At 35.3% G+C, this 26,795-nt stretch overlaps 1 protein-coding gene and 1 pseudogene across 13 annotated transcripts in view; one reads left to right on the top strand and one right to left on the bottom strand.

Moving 5' to 3' along the window:
• The window catches only part of STXBP5L (syntaxin binding protein 5L), a 452,269-nt gene that overhangs the window by 156,610 nt on the left and 268,864 nt on the right, over positions 1-26,795 (top strand). The window lies entirely within an intron of this gene.
• Positions 13,538-14,340, bottom strand: LOC306637833 (transcription factor E2F5-like; annotated as a pseudogene). The gene has a single exon. The product of its transcript is annotated as a transcription factor E2F5-like (transcript).

Below are 26,795 nucleotides of genomic sequence, written 5' to 3' on the forward strand. Positions count from 1 at the left end.
GCCTTCTCCTCTGAGCAGCCGCCTGGAGCGCTAATGCAGTCACTGCAAGTCCAAACGACCCGCCGCACTCCTCCTCCTCCTCCTCCTACTCCTCCGGGCAGGCCCCGGGGTTCAGAAGTGGTCTGAGTTCAAACAGCTTGCCACGCAGCCCCTTCTCCTGCAACCGCCTATAGCTCTGGTGTAGTCACCCCGAATCCAAGCGGCAGCGCTCCTCTTCCTCCTCCTCGTCCTCAGGGCAGGCCCCGGTGTTCAGAAGCGGTCCCTTAGAGTCCAAACAGCTCGCCGCGCAGCTTCTCCTCTGGCAACCGCCTGTAGCTCTGGTGCAGTCACTCCGAATCCAAGTGGCCACGTTCCTCCTCCTCCTCCTCCTCAGGGCATGCCCCGGTGTTCTAAGTCCACACCTCCCCTGGGCTCTCCTCGCCACTCCTCCCCTGGGCAGCCTCCGGAGCCCCAGTGGTTGCTCTGAGTCCCAGCGCTGTGCCAAGCGGCCTCCTTTACGGTGCTCCCAGTTGTCCGCGTTCACTGCTCCAGCGGGGGGAGGGGCGTCTCGCCGGCAGCTCTACTTCACAAAGTTCCCTGCGTTCCGGGACCACCTTCCCATCTGGGATGCCTTCCCAGTGGGTGAGAGTCACCCAGCTGCTTTGAGTTGGTCCCAAGTGTCTCAATACCTCCTCTTTTGAATCCTGAGTCCTGGAGCAACATGAAATGCAGCCACCCTCTAGGCCGCCATCTTAATCATTCACCAATATGATTCTTAATGGAGAAAAACTGAAAACATTTTCTCTATAAACTAGAACAAGACAGGGATGCCCTCTTTCACCACTTCTATTCAACATCGTCCTTGAAACACTTGCCACAGCAATTAGACAGACCTCAGAAATTAAAGGGATACAAAGAGGAAAAGAAGAAATAAAGCTGTCACTGTTTGCTGATGAAGTGATCCTATATTTAGAAGATCCAAAAAACTCCACTAGAAAACTTCTAGAACTAATAAATGAATTCAGCAAAGTAGCAGGATATAAAATCAATTTGCATAAGTCTAATGCATTTCTATTCATGAGTGATGAATCCTCTGAAAGAGAAGTTAGGAAAATCACTCCATTCACAATAGCCTCAAATAAAATAAAATAAAATCTTGGGAATTAATCTAACAAAGGAGGTGAAAGACCTGTACAATGAAAACTACAGAACATTAAAAGAAAGGAATTGAAGAAAACCTTAGAAGTTGGAAAGATCTCCCATGTTCTTGTATAGGCAGAATTAACATTGGCCATTTTGACATTCTACCAAAGGCACTATACAGCTTCAATGTAATTCCAATTAAAATCCAAATGACATTCCTCATAGAAATAGAGAAAGCAATCATGAACTTCATCTGGATGAACAAGAGACCTCAAAAAGTCAAAACAATCCTAATAGAAAAAGTGAAACAGGAGGTATCAAAATACCAGACATTAAACTATACTACAGAGCAACAGTAACAAAAACAGCATGGTATTGGCACCAAAATAGACAGGCAGACCAATGGTACAGAATAGAAGACACAGAGACAAAGCCACATAAATACAGTCACCTCATACTAGACAAAGGAGCCAAAAACATAACAGTGGAGAAGAGCCTGTTCAACAAATGGTGCTGGCAAAACTGGAAATCCATATGCAGTAAAATGAAATTAAACCTCTATCTCTCACCCTCCATAAAAGTCAAGTCAAAATGGATCAAAGACATCGGAATTAGACCAGACACCCTGCACCTAATAGAATACAAATAGGCCGGAATCTTCATCATGTTGACTTAGGATCAGACTTCCTCAACAAGACTCCCAAAGCACAAGAAATCAAAAGCAAGAATCAGTAAACGGGATGGACTCAAACTAAAAAGCTTTTTCTCAGCAAAGGATACAATCAAGAATGTGAAGAGAGAGCCTACAGAGTGGGAGAAAATCTTTTCCACACACGCTTCAGATAGAGCACTTATCTCCAAAATTTATAAAGAACTTATAAAACTTTACATCAGAAATACAAAGAACCCAATCAATAAATGGGTCAAGGAACTGGACAGACACTTTACAGAAGAAGATACACAGGCAATGAATAAATATATGAAAAAGTGTTCAACATCTCTAGTAATTAGAGAAATGCAGATTAAAACAACTGTATGATTTCATCTTCCTCCAATTAGAATGGCTTTTATCAAGAACACAAACATAATAGATGTTGGCGTGGATGTGGGGAAAAAGGCACACTTTTACATTGCTGTTGGAGTTGCAAATTGGCGCAGCCACTTTGGAAAGCAGTATGGAAAATCCTAAGAAAACTTGGAATGGACCCATCTTTTGACCCAGTTATCCCACTCCTCGGTTTATACCCAAAGGACCTGAAATCAGCAAACTGCAGTATCACAGCCACATCAATGTGTATAGCAGCTCAGTTCACAATAGCTAGATTGTGGAACCAACCTAGATTCCCTTCAACAGATGAATGGATAAAGAAACTGTGGTATACATACACAATGGAATACTATTCAGCCATAAAGAAAAATATTATGGCATTTTCAAATAAATGGATGCAATTGTAGAATATCATGCTAAGTGAAATAAGCCAATCCCAAAAAATGAAAGGCCAAATGTTTTCCCTGATAAATGGAGGACATTATATAATGGGAGTCGGGGTGGGGAATTAGAGAATAATGGGGGAACTTTAGAATATGTAGAAAAAAATGAGAGGGAGTGGGGTATGAAAAATGGTAGAATGAAGCAGACATCATTGCCCTATGTACATGTATGATTACACGAATGGTATGCATCTGCATTGTGTACAACCATAGAAACGAAATTGTGTACCCCATTTGTGTACAATGAATCAAAATGCAGTCTGTAAAAAATTAAAAGCTAAATAAAAATAATAAAAAGAAAGGAAAAAAGAAAAATCGGAAGCACTGTCCTCATTATACTGGCTTTTTTCCCCCCTTCATACCTACAAAGAGGCATTAATCTAAGGAGATTAGGCAATATTTTAAATTATAAAGTTTTTCTTCAGGGTAAGTTTAGATATGTACATACTATGATTTAATGAAACAAATTTTTAACTGCTAATTTTATCAAAAAAAGGTTGTTAGGATTTTATTTTAGTATTAACAAATCCAGACCAATTCAGGGAGTGTAGCCATCTTAACAATGTGAAGTCTTACATGAATATGGTACATATCTTCATTTATGAAGGTCCTTTTTATTTTTGCATGTAATATTTTACTGCTTTTAGTGAACAGGCATTTAAACATATATTATTGTTATTTTTATTTTGGTGATGTTGGTGATTTTGGGGATTGACCCCAGGGTCCTGCATATGATAGGCCGGTGCCATACCACTGAACAAAACCCCCACCTCTTAAACCATCTTTTATTAAACCTATTTTGAGGTGATTCTGATGCTATTATAAATGCAGGTTTTTAAAATACACAATTGTTCTTTGTTGATTATAGTATGATAGATTTTTAAAGTTTTTATCTTGCATTATGTAATTTATTCACTTATTAGTTTCATTGATTTTTATGGTTTTATTATGGTTTGTTACTAAGATTATTATGTCCTCTGCTTACAGTGACAGTTTTAATTCTTCCTTCCAATCTACATGCCATTTGTTTTTTTCCAGCTTACTGCACTTGCTCATGTATCTCATATGGTATTGAATAGAAGTGATTACAGTGCCTTATTCAGTGTATTTACTGGAAATTATTTTACTGTTGAAAATGTGTAGATTTTTTCCAGATTCATTAATCAGATTGAGGAAGTTTACTTCTTTTCCTAGTTTATGGGGAGATTTTAGTATGAAAGTTTATGAATTTCTTCTAATGCTTTTTTCTGTACCTACCAAAATAATACTTTTGTTTTCAATTAATAGAATGCATTATATTGATTTATTTTGAATGTTAAACCAAATTTTTATTTCTGTGATAAATTCTACTTGGTTACACATGTTTTTTCATGTATTCAACTTTTCAAAGTTTTGATTATATTTTGGGTGTATTTTTATAAAAGATAATAGTATGAAGTTCTCTGGTATCTTTGTTTTAGAATCAGAGAAATGCTGTCTTTATAGAAGATAGTCTTTTCTCTCAAATTTTCCCCCCAAATTTGTAGAATTGGTATTTTTTTTTTCTTTAAATGCTTTATATATTTCACAATTTATGTTATCTGGGTTGGGAGTTTTCTTTGATGTAAGGATTTTAATTAGAATTCAGTTTCATTAATTGCTATGATACTGTTAAATTTCCTTTTCTTGTATTATTTGTGTCTTTCCAGAAATTTGTTGACCTCATTTACTTCATAACATTTATTGGTGTATATTTTTTCACATTTTTAAAATTTTTGATGGCTTTATGGTATTTTTTCTCTCTTAATTTCTTATGTATGAATCTTATTTTCTTTTTCTCTTGATCATTATGGAAAATAGTTTTATCAATTCAATTTTTCAAATGTGCTTTTGTTTTCACTGATTGTTGAAAAATTGTTAGTCCATTTTTTATTCCACTGATTCTCTGCTGGTCATATTATTGTTTTCCTTTGCTAGTTTTGGGAATAATTTTTTTCTCCTAGTTTCTTAAGATGGAAGCCTAGATCATTGATTCAAGAATGTTTTTCTTTTCTAATAAAGGCATTACAAGATATAAATGCTCTTCAAAATGGTATTCCAGGATGTAAATGGCCCTCGAACTGCTGGATTGGTTTCATCCTACACTTTTTGATGTTTTGTGTTTGTATTATTCTATTAATGCTTTGTAAGTACTTTGTGATTTCTTTTATCAGTGATGCTTATTTAGTAACTTGTAAGTTAATTTTCAAACATTTGGGGAATTTTCTAATTATTTGATTTCATTTCTAACAGATTACATTTTGGTCAGAGAATATAGTCCTTATGATTGTAGTACTTTTAAATGTGAAAGACTTGTTTTAGAGCCCCAAATGTTTTATCTCATAGTAATTATTCCACTTACTCATCAAGAGAATATGTATTCTGGGGCTGGGGCTTAAGTTCAGTGACAGAGTGCTTCCTTAGCATGTGTGAGGCACTGGATTCAATCCTTAGCACCACATAAAAAAAATAAAGGCATTCTGTCCATCTACAACTATAAAATATTTTTAAAAAATACGTATTCTGGCTGTGATGAATTCTGTATTCTATAAATGCCAGTTAAGTCAAGTTGATTGATAGTTTTGAATGAGTCTTCTTTGTTCTTGATGTTTTTCTGTTTTCTTTCAGTTATTGAGAGGTATTAAGAACTTCATCTCTAATACTGGATTTGTCTATTTCAGTGTGTAGTTTTTCATTTTTGTATCATGTATTTATCAGCTTTGTAATTAGTGCATAAAATGTTTATGATTTTTAGGTCCTTAACAATTGGCCCATTTATCATTATGAAGTAATAATCTTAGACCTCCATAATACTGAAAATTTTTTTTAAATTTTTAAAAATTATTTTTTTAAATTTTTTTCAGACTGCATTTTGATTTGTTGTACACATATAGGATACATCATTTCATTTCTATGGTTGTACATGATGTAGACTCATACCATTCATGTAATCATACATGTACATAGGGTAATGTGTCTCATTCCACCATTTTTCATACCCCCTCCCTAATTTTGTTTGCATTATATTAATCTTTTTATCTGTTTTGTTTAATTTTAACATGGTGTATAGTTTTTTAAGTTTTTACTTTTAACCTATTTTGTATATTTAAGAGGAGTTTCTGTGAACATTATATAGTTTTCTTGCTTTTTTATCTTATCTAGTAATTGCTGCATTTTAATCAGGGTATAAATACTATTTATATTTAGTGCAGTAGAGAGATGGTTGGGTTTAAATCTACCATCTTGAAATTTGTTTTCTATTTCTTACTAGTTTTTAGTTTCTTCCCACTTCTGCTTTATTTTGTTGAACTGTAATGATTCCATTTTATTTTCTTCATTGGCTTATTCATTTAACTTTTTACTTTAAAATAAATTATTTTTAGTGATTCCATTATGATTTATAGTATGCATTTTTAATATTTACCTTCAATTAATATTACAGTGCTCTGTAAATAGTATAAGAACATAACAGTACTATGTTTCAGTTTCCTTTCCTCCTGGCCTTTGTGCTATTGGTTACATTTTACTTCTTCATCAGTTAGAAGTCACAAATGCATTGTGACTGATTTAAACAATTATTTTTTTCAAGGTAGTTTAAAATGTATATTTACCCACCTATTTATCTTTCAGTATTTCTCATTCCTTTTGTGTACAGATTTCTTTTTGTATATTCACATACTCTCTACTATCATTTTTTTCTAAAAAGTCTTCCCTTAGTATTTCTTTTAATACAAGTATTTTGTAGCAAATAATCAATTTTATGTGTTTAAAAATGTCTTTCATTTAAAAAAATAAATTTGAATCACTATTCAAGTATTATTTGCCACTTTTCTTCATGATTCCCATTAAAACTATATTAGGCCATTTGACATTGATCCACAGCTCACTGATTTGCTAATTTTCCCCACTCTGTCTTTTTTTTACCCATTATTTTATGTGTTGGGCATTTTCCATTGATATATGTTCAAGTTCATTAGTCTTCACTGTACTTTTAAATAATCTCTAGTTTTTATTTGAGGTAGATATATCTTCCATATATCTACTTCAAATGTTCAGTCATTACCTTTTTCAACATATGTGATAAAATACAATAAATTTTTTAACAAATTTTTATGTATTGCCTCTGTTTTGTTTCTGGTTCTTCCTTGATTTTTGTTCTGAAAGTACTTAGGTTACATGGAAACAGGTCCCCCCCCCCACCTCCTTTTTAAGCATTGGTAGGCAGGGTCAGATTAGACTTTATCCTAGAGACAAATTTTCCTCAGAATGGAGCAATAATTTTCTGATTGTTTCTTGATGTCATGTGAATTTTGAGTGTTTCCACTCTGGATAGTGGGAACATGAAAAATCCTGGTTACTTTAAAATCTTTCTTTGTTCTTCATTTATTCTTATTTTATTAGTATGTATTAATTATACAGAAGAGTGGTTTTGTTTTTGTATTTCCCAGTACCTCCCCTTGCGCGTCCCTCTCTCTGTACTCTTCTTCCACCCCAGTGGGCTCCTTTCTATTTTAATGAGATTCTTTTGTTCTTTTTTTCTCTTTAGCTTCCACATAAGAGAAAACATGTGATCCTTGTCTTTCTTAGTCTGATTTATTTCACTTAATAGGATGCTCTTCAGTTCTGTCCATTTTCTTACAAATGACCTAAATTTATTCTTTATGACTGAATGAAACTCTATTGTGCATATATATCACATTTTAAAAAAATCCATTCATCTGTTGATAGATACCTAATCTGGTTCCATAATTTTGCTATTGTGAGTTGTGCTGCTATAAAAATGGCAGTTCCTGTATCTCTAACATATGCTGTCTTTAGTATTTTAAGTAGATGCTGAGGAGTGTATAGGTAGATCATATGGTAGTTTCACTTTTAGTTTCTTGAGGAATATCCACGCTGATTTCTATAGTGCGGGTACTAATTTACATTCTCACCAGCAGTGAATGAATGTTCCTACTCTCCCAATCCTCACCAGAATTCATTGTTATTTGTATTATTATTATTATTATTATTATTATTATTACCACCAAGAATTGGACTCAGGGGCACTCACCCACTGAGCCACATCCCCAGCACCATTTGTATTTTGTTTAGAAGCAGGGTCTCACTGAGCTGCTTAGTGCCTCACTGTTGCTGAGGCTGGCTTTGAACTTTCTATCCTCCTGCCTCAGCCTCCAAAGCTGCTGGGAGTTATTTGTATTTTTGATGATAGTCATTCAAACTGGAGTGAGATGGAATCTCAGTGTAGTTTTGATTTGCACTTCCTTGATGGATAAAGATGTTTAACACTTTCACATATAATTCTTAGCCATTCTTACTTTTTTAAAGAACTGTCTGTTCAGTTCATTTATTGAATGGGTTATTTGTTCATTTGGAGTTGAGGGTTTTTGTTTTTTAGTACTTTATAAATTCTGAATATTAATCCTTTTTGTGTAAAAGATTCATAGTATATATTGATTGATATTTATTGACTTATACTATTATTTCCTATAGTCCTATTTAGGAAGTGACTGCCTATGCCTTTATGTTAGAGAGTTTACCCTAGGTTTCTTCTAGCAGTTTCATACTTTCTGGTCTTAATCCTAGGTCTCTGATCCATTTTGTATTGACTTTTGGGCAGGATGAGAACTAGGGATCTAGTTTTAATCTTTTACTGGTGGATATCCAATTTTTCAGCACTATTTATTAAGGACTTACTTTTCTCCAACATTTGTTTTTGGCATTATCAAGAACTGTATCTGCTGGGTTTCTCTCTGTGTCTTATATTCTGTTCCATCAGTCTGTGTGTATACTTTTATGCAAGTACCATGCTATTTTGTTAATATAGCTCTGTAGTATAATTTAAAATAGGGTGTTGTGATGCCTACAGCTTTATGCTTTATATTCAGGATGCTTTGGCTATTCTTTGTTTTTTGTTCTTCCATATGAAATTTAGGATTTTTGTTCTGAAAAGAGTGTCATTGGTATTTTTAGGGTGATTGCATTGAATCTGTAGATTATTTTCAGTAGTATAGCCATTTAACAGAATTAATCATACTTATACACAAACATGAGAGGTCTTTACATATTCTGGTTTTGTCTTTGATCTCTTTTTTAGAAGAGATTGTCCTATAATTTTTTGTAGAGATATTTCACCTCCTTGGTTAGATTTATTCTTTTTTTTAATTCTTATTAGTAATACATGAGAGGAGAATAGAATGTATTTTGACATATTACACATATATGGAGCATAACTTCCCATTATGGTTGTACATGTAGAATTATATTGGTTGTGTATTCATATATGTGTATAGGAAAGTCTGTTAATTTATTCTGCTATCCTTCCTATTCTTATTCCCCCTTATTCACCTTTGTCTAATCCAAAGTACTTCTAATTTCATTCCATTTTGAGCTGATAAAATGCACAGTATTATCTCTTTTTCTTATATGATAAGAGTTGCTTTGTGGCCTAAGATATGGTCTGTTTTAGGGAAGGATCCATGTGCCATTGAGAAGAAAGGATATTCAATCATTAATGGATGAAATACTCTATATATGTGTGTTGTCTAAATTATTGATTATATTATTTAGTTCTATACTTTTTTTGTTTGTTTAGTTTTTGTTTAGAGGATCTATCCAGTGGTAAGAGAGTTGTGTTAAAGTCACCCAGTATTAATGTGTTGTGGTCTGTTTGATTCTTGAAAATAAGAAGGATTTGTTTGATATGTGTAGATGCTCCATTGTTTGGGGTATAAATGTTTATGATTGTTATGTCTTGTTGATGTATAATTCCTTTAAGTAGTATGAAATGACCTTCTTTGTCCTTTCTGTTTAACTTTGGCTTGATGTCTACTTTATCTGATATGAGGACAGAAACCCCTGCTTGTTTACAAGATCCATGTGAGTGATATGTTTTTCCCTATCCTTTCACCTTCAGTCTGTCAATTTATTTGCCTATGAGGTGAGTCTCTTGGAGGCAGCATATTGATGGATATTGTTTTCTAATACAGGCTGCCAGTCTATGTCTTTAAATTGATGAATTTAGCTCATTTACATTCACATTTATTATTGAGATATTAATTGTAGTCCCAGTCATTTTGGATTATTTCTGGTTTTTAATTTGAGTTAGTTTCTTGTTTGATTGACTATTCCTTTAGTGTAATTCATCCCTTTGCTGGTTTTCACTTTTATTTTTCATTTCTTCTTCATTTTTCATTTCTTCATCATAAGATATTTTGCTGAGACTGCTCTGTAGTTCAGGCTTTGTAATTGTGAATTCTTTTAGTTTTTGTTTATCATGGAAGGTTTTTATTTCACTGTCAAATCTGAAGCTTAATTTTGCTGGGTATAGTATTCTTGGTTGACATTCATTTTCTTTTAGAGATTGGCATATATTTTTTGTTTGTTTTGAATTGATTATTTTTTATTTGTTCCTATTAGTTATACATGATAGTAGAATGTATTTTGACATATCATAAATATATGGAGTATAACTTCCCATTCCTGTGGTTGTCCATGATGTGGAGTTACACTGGTCATGTATTCATATATGAATATAGAAAAATTATATCAGATTCATTCTATTGTCTTTCCATTTCCCAGTTCTCCCTCCCTTCCCCTTATTTCCCCCTATTCAGAGCATATTATATATTATTTTAAGACCTCCTAGCTTTGAAGCATTGGTGAGATATTCTCTGAGATCTGGATTGGTTTCCGTATAAATGGAATCTGATGTTTTTCTCTGGCAGTCTTTAGAATTCTATCCTTATTCTGTATGTTAGGCATTTTCATAATAATGTGCCTTGGTGTGGGGCTTTTGTAATTATGTTTATATGGGGTTCTGTAAGCCTCCTGCATTTTATTTTCCAACAGCATTTTTCAAGCTCTGAAAGAAAATGGATGCCACCCAAGAATCTTATACCCAGCAAAACTTACCTTCAGATTTGATGATGAAATAAAATCCTTCCATGATAAACAAAAGCTAAAAGAATTTACAAAAAAAAGAGCCGGCATTACAGAACATTCTCAGCAAAATATTCCATGAGGAAGACATGGAAAACAATGATGTAGATCAGCAAAGGGAGAAACTACCCTAAAGGAATAGCCAAATAAAGGAGAAACCAAGTTGTGTCCAAAAAGAGTCACATGACTGGGAATACAAATCATATCTCAATAATAACCCTGAATGTTAATGGCCTGAACTCATCAATCAAAAGACATAGACTGGCAGATTGGATTAAAAAGAAAAATCCAACAATTTGCTGCCTGCAAGAGACTCATCTCATAGAAAGAGATACCCACAGACTAAAGGTGAAAGGATGGGAAAAAACATACCATGCACATGGACACAGCAAAAAAGTTGGAGTATCCATCCTCATATCAGATAATGTGGACTTCAAGCCAAAGTTAGTCAGAAGGGATAAAGAAGGATATTACATGCTGCTTAAGGGAAGCATAAATCAGCAAGACATAACAATCATATATATCAATGCCCCAAACAGTGGCTCATCCATGTATGTCAAACAAATCCTTCTCAATGCCACAAATCAAGTAGACCACAACACGATAATACTAGGCAATTTTAACACACCTGTCTCACCACTGGACAGATCTTCCAATCAAAAATTGAAAAAAGAAACCATAGATCTCAAAAACACAATCAATAATTTAGACTTAACAGACATTTATATAATATACCATCCAACAAAGAGCGAATACACTTTCTTCTCAGCAGCACATGGATCCTTCTCTAAAATAGACCATATATCATGCCACAAAGCTACTGTTAGCAAATACAAGAAGATAGAGATAATACCTTGTATTGTATGAGATCATAATGGATTGAAATTAGAAATAAATGATGGAGTAAAAAACAGAACTACTCTAGCACCTGGAGATTAAACAATATGCTATTGTATGATGAATGGATAACAGAAGGTATTAGGAAGGAAATTAAAAAATTCTTAGAGGTAAATGAGAACAAAGAAACAGCATATCAGAATCTCTGGGACACTATGAAAGCAGTTCTTAGAGGAAAATTTATTTCATGGAGTGCATTCAATAAAAGAAGAAAAAATCAACAAATAAATGACCTAACACTACGGCTCAAAGCCCTAGAAAAAGAAGAACAGAGAAACACCAAAAGTCGTAGAAGACAGGAAATAGTTAAAATCAGAGCTGAAATCAATGAAATTGAAACAAACAATTGAAAAAATTGACAAAATAAATAGTTGGGTCTTTGAAAAAATAAAATTGATAAACCCTTAGCCACACTAAATTTGGGAAATTTTCTAGTATTATTTCTTTGCAAAGATTGTGCTTTCCTTGGTTTGAAAAGATTGTGCATTACTTTGGTTTGTATTTCTGTGCCTTCATCTATGCCAATAAATCTTAAATTTGGTCTTTTCATGTTATCTCATATTTTTTAGAAGTTCTGTTCATGGTCTCTTAACATCTTTTCTCCATGGTGAACTTTATTTTTAAGATTTTATGTTTTGTCTTCATTGCCTGAAACTGTCTTCCACGTGGTCTAGTCTGTTGGTCACAGTTTCCATTGAATTTTTAATTTCATGTATTGAGTCCTTCATTTCAAGGATATCTGCTTGATTTCTTTTCAGAATTCTTATTTTTTTATTGAAGTGATCTTACATCTCCTGTATTTTCTCTCTGAATCACTCCTTATATCTTCCTTTACTTCATGGATTAGTTTAACTATGTACATTCTAAACTTGTTCTCTGACATTTCTTTCAATGTGGTATCAATTAATTCTATTATTGGAGCATGTTGGTTGGTTTGGGGATGATTTGTTCCCTTGTTTTTTCTTGTTTGTGTGTCTACCATTCTAGCAATATAAATCTGAGGCCTCACAGTTTCTATCCTGTTGACTTAGAGTATCCCTGAAGATTTCCTGTACCATGCCCTTATGGGGGAGACAATAACAGCAACCATTGCAAACAGTATACAGACTGAAAGTAAATAGTTTCTACTAAGACATCTACATTTTGTCACAATAAACAGAAATGATATGTTCAGTTATTGCCTACAATAAAAACAGTGAGTTAGTTAAAAGGGCTTACAATTTTTTTTTCCAAGACTAAAATTTGGGGGAGTTAATTTGCAATCATAGAGACAGCCTTTTTGTGCAGGATGCAAAACTACAAAAAAAAAAAAAGGTTGGAAAACACAAATTTCAACGAAAAATTTAAAAATTTCTACAGAGAAATTATAGAGTTCAAAGAACAACAGATACTGGGGAAAAATTTGCAACATACATAACTTAGGACTACTCTATAATTACAAAAACTCTTATAAATCAATAAGAAAACGATAACCCAAGAGAAAAATGGAAGAGGATATAAATAAACAGTTCTCAGTATCAGAAATTCCAATAGTCAACAGTGACAAATGCTTTGTTTTATACAACTTTATTTTTAAAAATCTCGTTAATGTACAGACATTGGCACATTTTAAAAACAAGCTACATAAACAGATCTTTCCTATACTCTAGGAAAGTGGAATGTCAGAAGTCAACAAAATGTGATAAAACAAAAGACACTTCTCAATCTGATCACTGAAACAGTTACATATCCTCATTTACATCCTTCACTTGAATAGTGGCAGCGAATTTCGGTTTGGGTTGAAGGATATACAAAAACAGTTTTGTGGCAGTAAAAATACTAGACAAACAGTGATTAGCCCTTGGCCACCATTTGTGTTTTGATGTCGTGAAGTCTACTTTAATCTTCCTCTCATAAGAGGAAAAAACAGGATTCAGAATTGGAAGCAAAGCTGAAATCCAAAAATGTAACTACTTGTTTGTAGGGGAGGCTGGTAGATAGTAAATCATTTTTTTTCCCCTATAACAATCAGAGCCCTTTGTTCTTATGGTTGAAGTTTCGTGAAGTAAAAGAGAATTAGAGAAGAACACTTCAGAATCAGTGAACTAAAAAGATGTTACATTCGTTATTTTAAATACTTAGGTTATTAAGAAGTCTAAAATGTTACACAGAGGTAGATAACAGTCCTAAGTTTCCATAGAATCTAATAATTTAGTATCTGGACATCAAACAGGTCACAAACTCCTTCATTATCATCTAAATTAAAGTTGTAGTCATCTGCTGGTGTAGGAGAAAGCTGTAGGACAGGAAACACGTCAGAAGACATTAACTCACCAATGTTATCTCTACTGAGATCCTACTGAAGATATTTCTGTAGCTAGTATCTGCTGAAGATTCTGGCTTTGGGAAACATGTTGCTCAGGCAGGTTCTGAGCTGCTATATTGGATTTCTGTGGAGTTACTGGAGTTGAGAATTGAGAGGAAGGTTGTGTGAGGTCATCAGGTGGGGAAACGGGGAAAACTACAGGCTTAGACGAACTGGGGTCTTTATAAGCAGCGTGGATAGGTCCTGAAGGACTCTTTAAATTGATCAGGTATTTCTTTTGTCCGTTCTGACGCATTTCTGGAATAGGTACCTCCAACTGTGTACCAGAAGGTGCCTGAATGGCCAAAAGTGAATCACCATTAAAGCAGTAACAGATGTCTTCATGAGTCACATAGGAAAAATCTATTATTAATGGAGTCATCCATCACATTTTTGATGCTCTGTTGTAGCCACAACTTCTACTGATCAAGTTCTCTTTCCTTCAGTTCTATATCTTCAATTTCAGATTTAAGAAATCTTAATCTGTCTATAACATTTTTAGTATTACAGCAGGCACCTACACTTTTCCATTGGATACAGTTTTTTTACTTTTTTTCAACCAGATCAATTTCTTCTAAGACATTGGTGATATCATAAATTATTTTTTGCCTCACAGCTAAAGTATCTGCAGCTGCTTTGAGATCCAGGATGCTGTCCTTGGCCTCCTGCAGTAGCAACATGAACTTGATGGTGAGCAGCCCCAGGCTTTTCTCGTGCCTGCTGCCGCCGCACACTACGCTCCCAAGCTGTGGCGGTGGCTGCGGAGGCTGTCCTTGGGGTGGCTGAGGCTGAATCTGAGGACCCTGGCCCTAGCCCTAGCCCTGGCCCTGGCCCTATCCCTATCCCTGCGGCGTCTGCTGGCCCAAGCTCACGGGCTCTGGCTACCACCATAGCGTCCCGGAGCCTGGGTGGTCGGCCCGCAGTGCACCACGTTGGCCACCCAGCCCATGGCCACCTGCGCTGCTCCCCAGCCTGCAAGAGATCTGTCCGGAGGGTCGTGGTCTGCTGCAAACAACCTTTCTTTTTTTTTTTTTTTTAAATTATTTATTTATTTTATTGTTACAGACTGCATTTGGATTCACTGTACACAAATCAGGTACATCATTTCATTTCTGTGGTTGTGTACAATGTAGATTCATACCATTCACATAATCATACATGTACATATAAACACAATAATAGATGTTGACATGGATATGGAGAAAAAAGCACACTTTTACATTGCTGGTGGAGTTCCAAATTGGTGCAGCCACTCTGGAAAGCATGTGAAGAATCCTCAGAAAACTTGGAATGGACCCACCTTTTGACCCAGTTATCCCACTCCTTGGTTTATACCAAAAGGACTTAAAATTAGCATACTGCAGAAATGCAGCTACATCAGTGTTTACAGCAGCTCAATTCACAATAGCTAGATTGTGGAACCAACCTAGATGCCCTTCAACAGATGAATAGATAAAGAAACTGTGGTATATATACACAATAGAATATTATTGAATCATAAAGAATTTGCAGATAAATGGCATTTGCAGATAAATGGATGGAACTGAAGAATATCATGATATTAAGTGAAATAAGCCAATCCCAAAAAACCAAAGGCCAAATGTTTTCCTTGATAAGTGGATGATGATATATACTGGGGGTGGAGAGGGTGGGGAATGAGAGAAGAATGGAGGAACTTTAGATTTCGTAGAAGGAAATGAGAGGGAGGAGGGTATGAAAAAAGGTGTTTACAATTTTGAATAGTGGACAGGAGAGAACAGAAGTGATGTAGGATGTGATGATTATGAAGAAGGAGGAGAGAAGATAGTAAAAAAGGAAGAGTGAAAGAGGGAACGATAGAAGTTGTCTGTTAGCAGGAGAAAAGAGAAAGAAAATCAAGGGAAACAGATAAGTGAAAAAAATATATAAAGTAAAAATTTAAAAAATTAAAAATAGAAAATAAAAAATACATAAAACAAAATTAGAATATACTAATCAGACATCCTAGTCCTCAATAGATCCGTGAGAAATAATTGATTTCAAAAATGGTAGAAATGAAGGAGGGAAAAAAATTTTGATGAAAAGTTGAAGAATTGTTTCCATTAGAGATGAGAAGATTTCCAGCTTCCTTTCCCCACAGTGTTAGGACTGGAATATGATGCTTGTCCCACCCTCAGGGTGGAGTTGCCAGGGTGAAAGGTTTAATCCTGGAGGTGGGGTTTAAGCTTAGGTGTGCTCCACACTCCTCTCTGAATGCCATTAGATTTGGAGATTTTAAATAAGCTCACCTCCAGGGTCTAGCAGTTACTGGTTTATGCTGGAAGATTGCACCTAAGGGATCTCCTTTGCATTCCACTCATGTGGTGTAGTAGCCAATTCTTAGTCCACTATGTTGCCTGCGAATCCATTGATTCCTGGTCTCAAGTTCAGTCTCCAAAGTCAATATTTCCCACCCCTGCTCTTTCAAATTCCTGGTCAGGTGCTGCTTTCCCAGCTGGTTCTACAATCTGCTGGATCGGAGGTAGATGGGGAAAGCAGGGTTTCCACAAACAGTATTCCTATGTGTAAACCTCTCGCCACACTTGATTTTCTCCTTCTCACTTAGGAACACTCTCTATAACAGTGTGGATTTGCCAGGCTTGTTTTTGGGGACCAGACTCAAGTGTGCCATAAACTTGCTCACTCAGCTTTTGGCTCCCATGCTGCTGATGCAAAGTGGTTCCTTCCTCTGCTCTCCACATGCCACAGGGAGAGACAAGGTTTCTTACCCATACTAAGATATTGTGCAGCACACCTAACAGTTTAGTTGGGCAGTGTGTTTGATCTCTGAACTCTCTAAATCCAGCACACTTCAGTCCTCCTAAAAATGTAGGTTCCTTTAATTTGCTTATCACTTTACTCCATTTGCAGAGGGACTGTTCTGGCTATTACCTCTGGCCTCTGCTGTGGCTCTGTTGCTGGGAATTTCTTCCTTATTATATTTTATCTCCTGAGTCCCCAATCTGTATGAGTGTCCAGTATTGAATTCTAATAAAATCCCCCCTAATATTCATTGTTCACCCACCTTCCTAAGAAGCTGTCTGTCTGCTTTATTTGGTTTTACACCACAGAGGAGCCAGGGAAGTTACCGCTCTATTCCACCATCTTCCTAGATGTATTCCTTTTTAAATTTTTTTATTTTGATACATTGTACACAAATTGGGTACAATTTTCATTTCTCTAGTGTACACAAAGTAGAGTCACTGATACCGTAATCATACATGTACAGATGTTTGTCTCATTCTGTTATCTTTCCTTCCCCTCACCCCCTCCCCACCCCTCATTTTCCTCTATACAATACATCCTTCCTCCATTCTTGCCTACCCTGTCATTATGGATCATCATCCATAGAGAAGTCATTCGGCCTTTGGATTTTTGGGATTGGCCAATTTCAAGTAGCATGATATTCGCCATCTCCATTTACCTGCAAATGCCATAATTTTATTCTTCTTTATGACTGAATAGTATTCCATTGTGTATATATGCCACAGCTTCTTTATTCATTCATCTGTTAAAGGTCATCTAGGTTGGTTCCACAATCTCGCTATTGTGAGTTGAGCTGCTGTGAACATTGATGTAGCCACATCACTGTAGTATGCTGATTTTAAGTCCTTTGGGTATAGGCCACGGAGTGGGATAGCTGGGTCAAATGGTGGCTGTATTCCAAGTTTTCTGAGGACTCTCCATACTGCTTTCCAGAGTGGCTGGGCCAATTTGCAACCCTACCAGCAATGTATGAGTACCTTTTCCCCCACATCCTCGCCAACACCAATTGTTGCTTGTCTTCCTGATAACAGCCATTCTAATTGGAGTGAGATGAAATCTTAGGGTAGTTTTGATTTTTCATTTATCTTATTACTAGAGATGTTGTACTTTTTTTAAATAAATCTTTTAATTGCTTATAGATCTTCTGTGAAGTGTCTGCTCATTTCCTTAGCCCATTTATTGATTGGGCTATTTGTGTTCTTGGTGTAAAGTTTTTTGACTTCTTTACAGATTTTGGAGATTAGTGCTCTCTCTGAAGTGTGTGTGGCAAAGATTTTCTTCCACTCTGTAGTCTTTCTTTTCACATTGTTGATTGTTTCTTTTTCTGAGAAAAAGCTTTTGAGTTTGAATCTATCCCAATTATTGATTCCTTTTATTTCTTGTGCTTTGGAGTCATGTTAAGGAAGTCTGGTCCTAAGCTGACATGATGAAGATTTGGACCTACTTTTTCTTCTATTAGGTACAGGGTCTCTGGTCTAATTAGATCTAGGTCCTGGATCCATTTTGAGTTGAGTTTTGAGTAGGGTGAGAGATAGGAGTTTTGTTTCATTTTGCTGCATGTGGATTTCCAGTTTTCCCAGCACCATTTGTTGAAGAGGCTATCTTTTCTCCATTGTAGGTTTTAGGCACCTTTGTCTAGTATGAGATGACTGTATGTATGTGGGTTTGTCTCTGTGTGCTCTATTCTGTACCATTGATCTACCTGTCTGTTCTGGTGCCAATACCGTGCCATTTTTGTTACTATTTCTCTGTAGTATAGTTGAAGGTCTGGTATCATGATACTACCTGCTTCATCTTCCTGCTAAGGATCACTTTGGCTATTCTGGGTCTCTTATTCTTCCAAATGAATTTCATGATTGCTTTCTCTTTTTCTGTGAGGTACATCATTGGGATTTTAATTGGAATTGCATTGAATCTGTGTAGCGCTTTTGGTAGTGTGGCCATTTTGACAATATTAGTTCTGCCTATCCAAGAACATGGGAGATCTTTCCATCATCTAAGGTTTTCTTTAATTTCTTTAGTGTTCTGTGGTTTTCATTGTAGAGTCTTTCACTTATTTTGTTAGAATGATTCCAATGTTTTTTGTTGTTTTGTTTTGTTTTTTTTTTTTTGAGGCTATCGTGAATGGGGTAATTTTCCTAATTTCTCTTTCAGAGGATTTATCACTTACGATAAAAATGCATTAGATTTATGAGCATTGATTTTATATACTGGTACTTTGCTGAATACATTTATGCGTTCTAGAAGTTTTCTGGCAGAAATCTTTGGCTCCTCTAAATACGGAATCATGGCTTTGACAAATACTGATAGTTTGAGTTCTTCTTTTCCAATTTGTTTCCCTTCAGTTTTTTTGGTCTGTCTGATCGCTCTGGCTAGAGTTTTAAGGACAGTGTTGAATAGAAGTGGTGAAAGAGGGCATCCCTGCCTTGTTCCAGATTTTAGGGGGAATGCTTTCAGTTTCTTTCCATTTAGAATGATGTTGGTTGTGGGCTTAGCATAGCCTTTACAATGTTGATATATGTTCTTACTATCCCTATTTTTTCTAGTTTTTTGAGCATGAAGGGGGGCTGTATTTTATCAAATGCTTTTTCTGCATCTATCAAAATAATGATATGAAATAATCATATGATTCTTAAAGTTTGTTGATGTGGTGGATAACATTTGTTGATTTTCAGATGTTGAAGCCACCTTGCCTTCCTAGGGTGAAACCCACTTGATCATGGTACACTATCTTTTTAATATGTTTTTGTATGGGATTTGCTAAAATTTTGTTTAGAATTTTTGCATCAGGGTTGGGGATATAACTCGGTTTGTAGAGTGCTTGCCTGTCAAGCACAACGCCCTGGGTTCAATTCCCAGCACTGTAAAAAAAAAAAAAAAAAAAAAAAAGAATTTTTGCATCTATGTTCATCAGGGATATTGGTTTGAAGTTTTCTTTCCTCAGTGTGTGTTTGTCTGGTTTTGGTATCTGGGTGATACTAATAGAATCAGTTTGGAAGGAATCTCTAATTTTGTATTTCATGGAATACTTTGAGGAGTAATGGAATGAGCTCTTTTTCGAAGGTCTTGTAGAACTCAGGTGAGAATCCATCTGGTCTAGACTTTTCTTGGTGGGTAGTCTTTTGATGACTTCTTCTGTTTCGTTGCTTGAAATTGATCTGTTTAAATTGTGTATATCCTTCTGATTCAGTTTGGGAGGATCATATGTGTAGAAACCTGTTGTTGTCTTGAAGATTTTCTATTTTGTTGTAGTATAGATTTTCAAATAGCTTTTAATTGTTTTATATTTCAATAATGTCTGTTGATACTTCATTTTTAATGATGAATTTTAGTAATTTGAGTTTTGTCTCTCCTCTTCATTAGTGTGGTTAAGTGTTAATCTATTTTATTTATTTTTCAAAAACCCAACTTTTTGTTTTGTCAATTTCTTGAATTGTTTCTTTTGTTTCAGTTTCATTGATTTCAGCTTATTTTAATGATTTCCTGTCTTCTGCTTTTGGTGTTGATCTGTTCTTCTTTTTCTAGGGTATTGCGTTATAATTTTAGGTCATTTATTTGTTGACTTTTTCTTTTATTGATTGTGCTCCATGCAATGAATTTTCCTCTTAGTTCTGCTTTCATAGCATCCCAGAGATTTTGAAATCTTGTATCATTGTTCTACTTTACCTCTGAGAATTTATTTTATGTTCTCTCTGAGATCTTCCACTATCCATGGCTTGAAGTCCACTTTATCTGATGTAAGGATGGAACCCCCCTGCCTTTTTTTTTTTTTCTGAATCTGTGTCTGCGGTATATTTTTTCACATCCTTTCATCTTTAGTCTGTGGATGTCTTTTTCTGTGAGATGAGTCTCTTAAAGACAGCATATTATTGGGTCTTTCTTTTTAATGCATTCTGCCAGTCTGTGTCTTTTGATTGATGAGTTTAGGCCATTAATATTCAGGGTTATTATTGAGATAGGACTTGTATTCCCTGACATTTTGGCTTATTTTTCATTTTTAACTTGGCTTGGTTTCTCCTTTAATTTGCTTTTCCTTTAGGGTAGTGCCTCGCTTTGCTGACTTACATTGTTGTTTTTCATTTCTTTCTCGTGAAATATTTTGCTGGGAATGTTCTGTAGTGCAGGTTTTCTGTTTGTAAATTCTTTTAGCTTTTGTTTATCATGGAAGGATTTTATTTCATAGTCAAATCTGAAGGTAATTTTTCCCGGGTATAAGATTCCTTGTTGGCATCTGTGTTCTTTTAGAGCTTGAAAAATGTTGTTCCAGGCCCTTCTAGCTTTGGGGGACTGGGCTGAGAAATCTGCTTAGATCTGTATTGGTTTCCCCCTGTATGTAATCTGAATGCTTTCCTCTGGCAGCCTTCAAAGTCCTGACTTTATTTTTTATGTTAAGTATTTTCATTATAATGTTCCTTGGTGTGAATCTGTTGTAATTTTGCACATTTGGTGTTCTGTAAGCCTCTTGTCATTGATTTTTCCATTTCATTCTTCAGATTTGGAAATTTTCTAATATTATTTCATTGAATAGATTATTCATTCCTTTGATTTGTATCTCTGTGCATTCTTTAATCCCAATAATTCTTAAATTTGTTTTTTTCATGATATCCCATAGTTCTTGGAGGTTCCATTCATGATTTCTTAGCATCTTTTCTATTTATTCAACTGTTTTCAAGATTAAATATTTTGTCTTCATTGTCTAAAGTTCTGTCTTCCAAATGATCTATTCTGTTGGTGATGTTTTCTCCTGAAATTTTAATTTGGTTTATTTCCTATTTCCTTCACTTGAAGGATTTGTTTTTTTTTTTTTTTTTTTTTTCTTTCCCCCCAGAATCTCTCTCTATTTGTTGGAATGATCCTTTGCTTCCTGCATTTGCTCTTTTGGCTGTTTATTGGTGTGATCATTCATACCCTGCATTTGCTCTCTCATATCATCCTTTGCTTCTTGGATCATTTTAATTATGTAATTCTGAACTCCTTTTTTGACATTTCTTCTAATCATGCTGTCATTGGATTTTTTTGATATAGCATCTTGGTTTGTTTGGTACACTTTCTTCCTTTGTTTTTTTCTTGTTGTTCATGTACCTTCCCCTCTAGCAGTACAAATTTGAGTTATTGCAGTTTTCCCCATATAGGCTTATAGTGACCCTGCAGGTTTCTAATACCTCACCTTAATGTGGGAGATCATTATTAGGAGCACATAATACAAACTGTATGCCTTCTTAACCCTAATAGTCCCTATTAAGATATTAACAGTATTATCTTAATAAACAGATTAGGAATTGATTATTATTTACAGCATAAACAATAGGTTTGCAGTTTCTAATGGTAGACAGAGTATGGGGAGGGGTGTAGGATGTAATGTAAATGAGATAAGGAGTCAGTTTATAGATGTAATGTGTCATATGAATAGTGAAAGCAAAATTAAAAGAAATTAGCTGTTAGCTTGAGAAAAAGAAAAAGATTGTCCAGCAAAACCAGTAGATAAGAGGAAAATAGAGTGAGAAAAATAATAAAAAAGAAAAAAGAGAAGTAGGGATAATAGTTGGTATAAGAGGGATAATTGTAATAATGCTACTAATAAAAAAATTTACAACAAAACTATACTGTACTATTCAAACCTCCTAGTCTTTAGTAGCCTGATGCCCGAGGGGTACTTGATATTTTGGTATCTCCAGAAGGGAGCTGTCTGGTCAGGGATGGTGGCCTCCAGGTCGGGAATAATCCAAGATAGTGGGCATAGGAGACCCCACCTATTGGTAGATGGTCAGCTGCAGTGCAGGCGCTAGACCATCAGCAGGGCTGCAGTGGTGCTGGAGTTGCATATGGGTGCTATGCTGGGTCATGGTGCTGGAGTTCTAGATTTATTTTTTTTTTTTAATTTATTTTTATTGTAAACAAATGGGATACATGTTGTTTCAGTTTGTACATGGAGTAACAGCATACCATTTGCATATTTATATATTTACATAGAGTAATGATGTTTGATTCATTCCGTTATTTTTTTCCTTCCCCCCCACCCCTCCCACCTCTCTTTTCCCTTTATAAAGTCCCTCCTTCCTCATTCTTGTCCCCCTCCCACCCCCTATTAAGTGTCATCATCCGCTTATCAGTGAGATCATTCCTCTTTTGGATTTTTTAGACTGCCTTATCTCACTTAACATGATATTCTCCAATTTCATCCATTTGCCTGCAAATGCCATAATTTTATTATTCTTTATAGCTGAGTAATATTCCATTGTGTGTATATATATATATATATATATATATATATATATATATATATATACCACAGTTTCTTTATCCATTCATCAATTGAAGGACATCTAGATTGGTCCATAGTCTGGCTATTGTGAATTGAGCCGCTATGAACATTGATGTGGCTACCTCACTGTAGTATAATGATTTTAAGTCCTTTGGGTATAGGCCAAGGAGTGGGATAGCTGGGTCAAATGGTAGGTCCATTCCAAGTTTTCTAAGGAATCTCCACACTGCTTTCCAGAGTGGCTGCACTAATTTGCAGTCCCACCAGCAATGTATGAGTGTACCTTTTTCCCCACATCCTCTCCAACACCGATTGTTGCTCGTATTCTTGATAATCACCATTCTAATTGGGGTGAGATGGAATCTTAGTGTAGTTTTGATTTGCATTTCTCTTATTACTAAAGATGTTGAACATTTTTTCATGTGTCTGTTGATTGCTTGTATATCTTCTTCTGTGAAGTGTCTGTTCATTTCCTTAGCCCATTTGTTGATTGGGTTATTTGTATTCTTGGTGTAGAGCTTTTTGAGTTCTTTATAGATTCTGGAAAATAGTGCTATATCTGAAGTATGAGTGGCAAGGATATTCTCCCACTCTGTAGGCTCTCTCTTCACTTTGCTGATAGTTTCCTTTGCTGACAGAAAGCTATTTAGTTTGAATCTATCCCAGTTATTGATTCTTGCTTTTATTTCTTGTGCTGTGGGAGTCCTGTTAAGGAAGTCTGATCCTAAGCCAACAAGGTGAGGATTTGGACCTACTTTCTCTTCTATAAGATGCAGGGTCTCTGGTCTGATTCTGAGGTCCTTGATCCATTGTGAGTAGAGTTTTTTTGCAGGGTGAGAGATAGGGGTTTAGTTTCATTCTGTTGCATATGGATTTCCCATTTTCCCAGCACCATTTGTTGAATAGGCTATCTTTTCTCCATTGCATATTTTTGGCACCTTTGTCTAGTATGAGAGAATTGTATTTATTTGGGTTTGTGTCTTTGTCCTCTATTCTGTACCATTGATCTACCTGTCTATTTTGGTGCCAATACCATGCTGTTTTTGTTACTATTGCTTTGTAGTATAGTTGAAGTTCTATTATTGCAATACCCCCTGTTTCATTCTTCCTGCTAAGGATTGCTTTAGCTATTCTGGGTTTCTTATTTTTCCAGATGAATTTCATGATTGCTTGCTCTATTTCTGTGAGGTACGTCATTGGGATTTTAATTGGAATTGCATTGAATCTGTATAGCACTTTTGGTAGTATGGCCATTTTGACAATATTAATTCTGCCAATCCAAGAACATGGGAGATCTTTCCATCTTCTAAGGTCTTCCTTAATTTCTTTCTTCAGTGTTTTGTAGTTTTCATTGTAGAGATCTTTTACCTCTTTGGTTACATTGATGCCCAAATATTTTTTTTTTTTTTGAGGCTATCGCAAATGGAGTTGTTTTCCACATTTCCCTTTCAGCTGTTTCATCGCTTGCGTATAAAAATGCCATAGATTTATGTGTTTTGATTTTATACCTGTTACTTTGCTGAATTCATTGATGAGGTCTAGAAGTTTTCTGGAGAACGTTTTTGGATCCTCTAAATATAGAATCATGTCATCCGCAGATAGCTTAAGTTCCTCTTTTCCTATTCATAGCCCTTTAATTTCTTTAGTCTGCCTAATTGCTCTGGCTAGAGTTTCGAGGACAGTGTTGAATAGAAGTGGTGAAAGAGGACATCCCTGTCTTGTTCCCGTTTTTAAAGGGAATGGTTTCAGTTTTTCTCCATTAAGAATGATGTTGACCATGAGCTTAGCATAAATAGCCTTTACAATGTTCATGTATGTTACTATCCCTATTTTTTCTAGAGTTTTGAGCATGAAGGGGTGTTGTATTTTGTCAAATGCTTTTTCTGCGTCAATTGAAATAACCATATGATTCTTATCCTTAAGTCTATTGACATTATGGATTACGTTTATTGATTTACGAATGTTGAACCATCCTTGCATTCCAGGAATGAACCCCAGTTGATTGTGGTACACAATTTTCTTAATATGTTTTTGGATACAGTTTGCCAATATTTTATTAAGGATCTTTGCATCTATATTCATCAAGGATATTGGTCTAAAATTTTCTTTCCTTGATGTGTCTTTTCCTGGTTTGGGTATGAGGGTGATATTAGCTTCATAGAATGAGTTCGGTTGGGTACGCTCCTTTTCTGTTTCTTGGAATACTTTGAGAAGTATTGGAATGAGTTCTTCTTCGAAGGTCTTATAGTACTCGGCTGAGAATCCATCTGGTCCTGGGCTTTTCTTGGATGGTAGATTTTTAATGGCTTCTTCTATTTCATTGCTTGATATTGATCTGTTTAAATCGTGTATGTCCTCCTGGTTCAGTTTGGGCTGAGCATATGTCTCTAGAAATTTGTTGATGTCTTCAGTACTATCTATTTTGTTGGAATACAGATTTTCAAAGTAGCTTCTCATTATGTTCTGTATCTCAGTGGTGTCTGTTGTGATATTTCCTTTTGCATCATGTATTTTAGTAATTTGAGTCTTCTCTCTCCTCTTTGTTAGTGTGGCTAAGGGTTTATCTTGTTTACTTTCTCAAAGAACCAACTTTTTGTTATGTCAATTTTTGAATAGTTTCTTTTGTTTCAATTTCATTGATTTCAGCTCTGATTTTAATTATTTCCTGTCTTCTACTACTTTTGTTGTTATTCTATTCTTCTTTTTCTAGGCTGTAATGTTAGGTCATTTAATTGTTGACTCTTCATTCTTTTCTGGAATGCACTCCATGCAATGAATTTTCCTCTTAGTACTGCTTTCATAGTGTCCCAGAGATTTTGATATGTTGTATCGTCATTCTCGTTTACTTCTAAGAATTTTTTTATCTCCTTCCTGATGTTTTCTGTTATCCATGTTTCATTCAATAGCATATTATGTAGTCTCCAGGTGTTGGAGTACTTTCTGTTTTTTATTTTGTCATTGATTTCTACTCTCAGTCCATTATGATCTGATAGAACACAAGGTAGTATCTCTATTTTTTTGCATTTCCTAAGGGCTTCTTTGTTGCATAACACATGGTCTATTTTCGAGAAGGTTCCATGTGCTGCTGAGAAGAAAGTGAATCTGCTCATTGATGGATGGAATATTCTACATATGTCTATTAAGTCTAGGTTATTGATTGTGTTATTGTGTTCTATGGTTTCTTTGGTTGGTTTTTGTTTGGAAGATCTATTCAGTGGTGACAGCAGTGCATTAAAGTCACCCAGAATTATTGTGTTGTGGTCTATGTGATTCTTGAAATTGAGAAGAATTTGTTTGATGTAGAGGGATGCACCATTTTTGGGAGCATAAATATTTACTATCGTTATGTCTTCCTGATTTATGGTTCCCTTAAGCAGTATGAAATGTCCTTCTTTATCCCTTCTGACTAACTTTGGCTTGAAGTCCACTTTATCTGATATAAGGATGGAAACCCCCACTTTTTTACTGAGTCCATGTGCATGGTAGGTTTTTTCCCATCCTTTCACCTTTAGTCTGTGGATGTCTTTTTCTATGAAATGAGTCTCTTGCAGGCAGCATATTGTTGGGTCTTTCTTTTTAATCCATTCTGCAAGTCTATGTCTTTTGATTGATGAGTTTAGGCCATTAACGTTCAGGGTTATTATTGAGAAATGATTTGTATTCCCAGTCATTTGGCTTATTTTTGGTTTTTAAGTCGGCTTGGTTTCTCCTTTGAGTGGTTTTTCTCTACGGTAGTTACTCCCTTTGCTGACCTCCATTGTTGTTTTTCATTTCCTCCTCATGGAATATTTTGTTGAGAACATTCTGTAGTGCAGGCTTTCTATTTGTAAATTCTTTTAACTTTTGTTTATCATGGAAGGATTTTATTTCACCTTCAAATCTGATGGTTAGTTTTGCTGGGTATAGGATTCTTGGTTGGCAACCATGTTCTTTCAG

Source organism: Sciurus vulgaris, assembly GCF_902686455.1.
Source record: "Sciurus vulgaris genome assembly, chromosome: 10".
Lineage (NCBI taxonomy): Eukaryota > Metazoa > Chordata > Mammalia > Rodentia > Sciuridae > Sciurus > Sciurus vulgaris.